The following is a 7623-nucleotide window of genomic DNA, read 5'->3' as shown; positions in this document are numbered from 1 at the left end:
TCAGCTCTGTGAATGGCAAACAGTTTCCTGCATTTCTCATTCGTAGTCTGCATTCTGTTTTCATTCATTTATGCACAGTGCAATCACTTGTTCACTGAGGTTTGATCAGTTATACATGTGCAATGTATGCGTGGACACAGAATTAGGCCTACTGCAAGTGATAAAATAGGGAAATATCTGAGGGTTTTGCTCCCTCTTTTCCTTCTAAGCACATTAAACTTCTTATGTTTGAATGTTCCTACCGAGTCAGACATCGCCACTCTTATCTGCTTTTTAGTGCTTTCAGGTTTGCTGGTTGTGTGAACCTAAAAGCGCAGGCAGTAAGCATGGAAAACATCCTCAGTTTCAGAAGTGAGTGCTGAGGCTTTTGGAATTAGAACCAAAATGCACCTTAAAAATTACATTTCCTGCATGAAAAGTTTTTGAGAATAAAAGATCTACCCACTAAACTTGAGAGAAATGCAAAAACAGAGTGCATTTTTATGACTTCGGATGTTCTCAGACATTATAAGGTGTTTCAATGTGAGTTTTCCCAACTATAGCCAATGTACTCATCTCAAAGCCTAAAAAGAAAGCTTTGCACAGAGAGGTGGATCTTGCATGAATTCTGCTGGTTGGGAGAGATAATAATACCTCCATGAGACCGAAACATATTTTCCCCACTTATTTTAATATTCCCATCTAGTTAATATTTTATAGCAGAGAAATACAATACAGCCGCCTCAAATGCAACACCACAAGCCAGTTTTCTCATCAACAAATGCCTTTTAAGATCCGTGTGCACAGAAATAGCACCGTCTGCAGAAAAGCCACGACACTGATGGCACCCAACACAAAAACCTGGGTTAAATAACACATTGCTACCTCGATAAGCAGGATGGATCCTGAACGGGGATGGTCCACAGCTCTGAGCCATTGCCGCAGCACAAGCAGTGAAATGTGATGTACCAATGGCACTTTGAAAGACCTTCTGAACCACCTACTGGTGTTTTCTCAGCCTTATGTGCGCATGAAGTCACAAAATATGGGCAAAAGACAGCACTCAGCTCTCAGATGACAGCTCCGTTCCCTGAGAGAGCGGATGTATGAGATGTAGCTGCCTGTGACAGCAGAGGACTGGAGCAGATGAATTGGGAAGAGCCTCTGAAACCTTTGTTCCTAATGAGACCATTTGTATATTTATGGTATCCATGGCTCAGCAAGTCTGTGTGGAGCAGATCGTGATGGTTATTTATTCATATGCTAAAAACTCTGCCTCAGCAGCCCCGTGGAAAGCAATATTGGTTGCAAATCCCACCGAGTCAACTCGAATCATAGCGAAGCACTCAGTCCCTGTACACACATATACAGATACACATACACAGAAATATGTACCGTATTCATCCTGGGAGGTGTTTAAGAGGAGGGGAGATGTGGTTCTCGGGGACACAGTCTGGGGGCAATGTTGGTGGTCAGCGGATGGTTGGATGGGACGACTGTGGAGATCTTTTCCAACCTTAACCTTCCATGGCTACGGTGCTTTGGTTTCCAACCAACCTGTTGCTAGACAGGGCCGGCACGCTGCAAATTGAGGCAACATGTGCATCTAATTTCACAAACGAGCGTGTGAAAGGGCTGCAGTCCTTCTTACACAGCAAAGGGCTTCCTGTGCTCCTGTGAGTTCTGTGTGAGTTGGCATGAAGCAGGGTCTGCTGAGGGCTTGGGGAGGAAATGGAGCAATCAGGCATGCAAGGAGTCACCGCTGCCCGCAGAGGGAAGCGTCCTTCTGAAGCAGGCTGGAGTGAATCACATCAAACCCTCAGCCTCTTTTCTTTCCCCTGCCCCCAGCCTCAGATTTTTGCTTTTTATGGTGGACTTGAATTACATCGGGTGTTTTCCTCCTCCCTCTAGCCGGTATTTTGCTGTCCATGCAGGACTCACAGTATTACAAAGCAGATTCATTCCCACACTACTTTTGCTACTTACTTGTAGCAGAACAGTTCCGAAAAGCTCTCTGTAGGTGCAGTTTTGGGATGCTGGGCACTGTACAGTCCTATGAAGAGGGACTGCCTCTTTACATCAGAGAATAAACAGATGATGGGCAGAAAACCAAGAGGCAGAGTTCACTTGTCAAAGGTCAAAAGCACAGCTGGTAATACAACCTATTCTCATTCCATTACTCAGACCGCTAGGCAGAAGTGCCTCCCTAACCTCCTCCCTTCAAAAATCCCCCAGTTCCGTAGCATGCAAACAGCACACAAATCAGTAACACATGCGGAGAGCTCCGATGCTACACCATGAGAAGGATGGGATGAACCCGTCTGGAAAGCGTGACTCAAGATACACAGGGGGCACTGCGAACTGTCACAGGGCTGGGGAAGGAGAATGGCTCTGTAGAGCTGATCTGACAAGCCCTGACTGCTCCGCTCTGATGGAAAGCAGCTTTCAGTTCCCTGCAGCACCCCGGCCGTGTATCAGCCTCACTCTTTCCACATGATCGAGTGCTTTTACAGACATTGACAACTGATGCATACGATATATTTCTGAAATAAAGGCTGTGTGTTTGTTCCTTCTTAGCGGGCACACTCCCCAGAGCAGATGACTCCTGTGTCCTGGATGGGAACACCTCTGTCTCCACCAGTGAACATCTCTCCTGTTGCAGTTGCAGGAGGGGGCAGAGGGGCCCTCTGTTCCCCCACAGCATCCATAGCCCTGCCTGGGTGCACTTTTGGACAGTTGAGAACGGGGTTGTGCTGACTCAGGCAGCTCCCCCGGCTGCTCACCGGAAGCACAGCTGTTCTGCAGAAATAACCACCCAGACAAGGACTGGTGCTTTCTTAGAGAAAATGATAAGAAAAACACATTGACCCTCCAACGCAGCAGCAGACTGCTGCAGCTATGTGATTAGGTGCAACCCCACGTCATGCACCTCTCTGATTCCAGAGCCTGTGCTGAGTGCTCTTCTGCTCCTTTGGGCAATGGGACGAACAGCAGCCCTTCCCCCTCCTGATTTTGCTGATCTAAACGGGGAAACCTGAGTTTAATCAGGACAGGGTTGGGGAGGGAGATAGGCAGTAAGTGCAACCCCACGTTGCGCGGTGTGCCTGTGCCGGATGGTGGAACAATATGAGAGCAGCGCTGGGTGAGCTGCTGTTCCCTCGCGCCTGTGCCCCCAGTTGTGCTGCAGCACCTGTTCCTCCCGGCGAGCACGGCCTGTTCCCTCCAGCACACACGGTCACGGCTCTCAGATTCAGCAGCTACTTGGATTGTGCCCCGATTTCTTAAAGGGCTCCAGCCCCGTCCCTCAGACACCATCCCAGCCCTGGGCACAGTGCTGGCTTTGACTCCAAATTGGCCAATTAAAGGTCAGTCCTGAGCAACCTTGATCTCATTTCACCCCTCTGCAGCCAGCGAGAGAAGGGAGCTGCCCTTTCCCTCCCCCTAAGGGCAGGTTGCTGACCAGGGGGGTCACGCAGCCCCCGTCCCTTAGCACCGCAGAAGAGCAAAGAGGGTCCCATGGCAAGAGCCAGAAAGCATTGGGTTAATGACCCCGGGAGTCAAAAGGAAGAGGATAATTAGATATCAGGAGAAGGGAATAGGCAGGGGGCAAAAGAAGAACAAAATGTTGCAGTGGACAGACCCAAAAAAGGCAGAAAGCAGCTATCGGTTCACACAGTGGTCCTGTGAACCACGGTGGGTGCCCAGAAATTCTATTTAAAGGCTGTAATATTAATTTAATAGGGGAAAAATCTTACACGATTCCCACAGAATTTTTCAATTAAATTAGCGTGATGGGCCTCGAAAGTAGCGAGCGTAATTAACAGAAACACGCATAAATTACACGTATGCTTTAGAAAAACTGGCAGACAGCCTTGCCGTGCAGGAGACCTTATTCTAAACTCTGGCACCCAGCTGTAATTGTACTTAAAAGAATTTCCCTGCTTAGAGATGAACCATTCCCTCCTGGGATTTTTATCCTTGCCAAAGTCTCGACTTGGAGCAGTGTGATTCCAAAGAACCAGGAGGAGCTGAAGATGTGAACTGTCCCTTTTTCCCCTGTTTGTGCAGTGTGGAGGGGACGTGGGTCTGGACTGTGTGCAGGGCTTCAGGGCTGCTGCAATACCCCAGAGCAACGCAGAGGTGCCCAGCTGGCAACGCTGGCCGTGCATTACATCTACTGACTTTCAGTTCAGGCAGGGATTGAGGTAGTAGAAGCAGCCTATATATGAACACGTGTGGTGGGGCACTGCATGCAGGCAGCACGGATTGCTCAGAAGCAGCTCCGCAGTGTGCCTGGAGAACAGCCATTGCTCCTGTGGTTTCAGATGGCTCAATACTGTATTAATTAGTGAGGGCTGTCAGAGAGCCGGATTACGGATTTTAAAATTCATAGTGCAGAGGTGGGAGGAATTCTGGTGGAAGCTCAGAGCATTCGCTGTTGCATTACAACCACTCTCAGAAGCTGGATATATCATTTGGTGGATGAGCTCAGCATAGCTGTGCCCCTGATCTAATGTTTTTTTAGCTTATACCCACACATCCAGCTAAACATTATCACAGAGATACCACACATACATCTCATACTTCCTCCCACATAATCCGCACGGAGATGCATCCGACAAGCTTTGCAAACATTTGAATGAGAAGAGGATCCTCAAATAAAATAGATCCAAGTTTTATTCTCCGCTGAACTACTACACAAACCTGTCCTGTCCGTGAGCACCACACACACACTCCCAGTCTCTTTACCTCTCCCCATTTGGGAACGCTGTGGGCCCAACTCTTCAGTTGTTCAGCTCTTAATCCTTTCTGAAGAAAGCAGGAACCGACATCAGGACTCAGTTCCTTCAAATCAAGCCTTCTAACATTCTGAATGAACAGCAATTTGGAGTATTAGAGTCACGACAATTCGCTTTCTGATTTGCAAACCTACTTCAGTGACATTGCGCCAATTTGACTGCCGCGAATCCTAATGAATATTCCACCTGCAGGACAGCGGGTGCTGGTGAGCACCAGGCACCCCTATTTTTCTTGTGCAAATGCTATCGGTGTCTCCGCGCTGATGGCATCCAGAAGAACAGCATCCAATGAAGAAAAATGGCTTGTCACTGCTGCCTCGAGATGCGGCATCGTTCAAGTTAAGCAGAAGCCATATTGCTGTGTTTTCTATTTCTTTCATAAAACACAAATAAAGTACCCTCTGGAAATATGTGAGCTGAAGTGACAGGCATCTCTTGAATGCTTTTAATTGCTGCCAAAAATAGTCTGAAGCTTTCACTGAAGTTAACACAGACAAAATTTCCATGGAAAGCATCAGTTCCCTGTGAATAGAAGCTAGCTATTGCATCTGTTAAAGAGAAAACAGCAATTACATGCTTTAGCTCTTGAAAATCCCATTTTTCCTTACAGGAGTGGAGGATGTTTGCAGTGCGTGCTCACACCAGTGAGGACCCCACGACACTTGGCACACCAGCTTACTTCCATCGCCATATGGTAACACCATCCCCAGCCACTAGTAGGCAGATTTTAATCATCTTCTTTTCATCACTGCTACAATTGCACCTAATAACGCTAGCTGAGGGCCAGAATCTCATTTGCTAAACTCAGCATAAAGACGGAGTGCTCCCAGCGTGTACAACAACAGATGTGTTTAAATCATGCTCTTCCTAATTCTTCTATCACTGATAAAAACTCAAGCTCAGTGTGGTTATTGGGTGCTCCCAGACCAGCCAGGAGGGTCCCTCAGTGTCTGAAGCCCTATGCAGTGTGGTGCCACCACACACAACTGCTCCGGCCGAAGACGTTGGTACCACTCTGCTCATCCCAACAGTGTCAGCAGATTGCAGAGCATATCTCATGTCACAGCCAGGCAGAAAACGCTTATCTTGCCTCACAAACTTTGCAATTACCTTCCTCTTCCTCTCTCATTTATCATCAGGAAGAGCAAGGAGGTCTTGACGGATGCATTTTTTGGTTGTTACCCCATTTTTCATGAAACAGAAGGAGAGTAAGATGTCCACGTACTCAAGGCACTCATGTGGAAAATTGTCACTCTGTCTGCTCCAGCCCTGTGCCCTGACCTGGAGGTAACACTACATGTAGATTCTCTCCATGTGAGGCTGTTACTGTGATGGGGCAACACTGTGGGACAGGTCTCCAGAAGGGCCTGGTGCTGAGGGACTGCCCCGGCAGCATTGCCCAGCCAATTCTTGACAAAGAAGGTCCATTAATGGGTGTCTTCTGAAATAAAATATTTTTTCTTTTTATTTTAAATATCCTGACCAGCTCCAGCTGTAGCCTAAAACCTGCATTTCCTGAACATGGACAACTCCCAGTCAAGCCAAAGAATTCACAAGATGTACATGGTACAGGATAAGGCTCCTTGTGGTTAACATTACTATTTTTCCAGTTTTCTTTATTTAAGTTTTACTTCTCTGGTATCCAGAACAAACAAGCATGGAAAGAACCCATTAATATGTCTAATGCTTTCCCCTTCAAACTGCCATGATCTCACTGCTTCCAAAGCCCAAAGGAAATTAAAGCACAGCCCAAGAGGACGGCTCTGAAGGATACAACATAAAACCCATGAAAGCTGGGAAATTTCTGTGCAAAGGCTGCAAATCTTGGGTAGGAAAGAAGGTTACAATGAGCTGCAATAAAGTTATTCCAGAACATAACCTGAAAAAAAGGAAAGCCTGCCATTCAACAAACAGGAAATCCCAGAGTTTATGGATGACCCCGTTACAAAGCCATTGTTTTGGAACAAACCATTCTTTCCCTAGTGCCCGTGCTTTCCCCTACAACACAAGGGCTGGAGATGCATGTTTGGCTGCTGCTGGTCATGGCACTGCTCTGGCACACACCCACAAACACAAGATGAACCAAGTCACCAAGCAAGGGGCTGAGCCTGCAAGTGGGTCTGGCTTTCTTCAGCTGCAGCAGTTAGCACCGTAAAAACAACTGCCCTCCTCCTGTAAAGCCTGCCTGGATTTATTCCCACTGATCTTTGTAACTAGAGTACAATTACTACTTCAGCTGGTGCATCAGTACGTGACATGCAGAACTGTCCTCAGCCCATCCTACATTTCATGTATTCCTTGTGTATGTAATAAAAGTGACTACGAAGAGAAGAAAAAGAAAACCCTTCCCAGCTCCCCTCCCTCTCTGCTGCTGCTCATTGTGCTTTGGGCTCAATGGGACTGCTGAGGCAGCAGATACAGAAGGAGATCTGGGAGCTGTCATACCAGTAACTGTGTGGAGGTGGTCAGAAGGAGAAGCTCAGCAGGGTGCTGTCCTTGCCAAGACAAGAAAAGAGGAGGCACGTTTCTGGTTGCCACCACAGCCCTTCTCACTCCTTTGGGAAAGATGCGCATCGAGTCAGGAGGTGCTGCAAAAAGTCATAGAATCGTGGAACCATTAAGGTTAGAAAAAAGCACTGAGATCTCCAAGTGCAACTCCCAGCCCACCCCACCATGCCCATTGCCCACAGTTCTGGAACACCTCCAGGGACGGTGACCCCACCACTCCCTGGGCAGCTGTGCCACTGCAGCACCACTCTTTTGAAGAAGAAATGGTTCCTAACATCCAACCTGAACCTCCCCTGGCGTGACTTAAGGCCATCACCTCTCATCCTATTGCTGTTAC

The sequence above is a fragment of the Gallus gallus genome, chromosome 15, assembly GCF_016699485.2.
Source record: "Gallus gallus isolate bGalGal1 chromosome 15, bGalGal1.mat.broiler.GRCg7b, whole genome shotgun sequence".
Classification (NCBI taxonomy): Eukaryota; Metazoa; Chordata; class Aves; order Galliformes; family Phasianidae; genus Gallus; species Gallus gallus.
The sequence above is the reverse complement of the archived record's forward strand: the minus strand, read 5'-3'. Positions refer to the sequence as shown.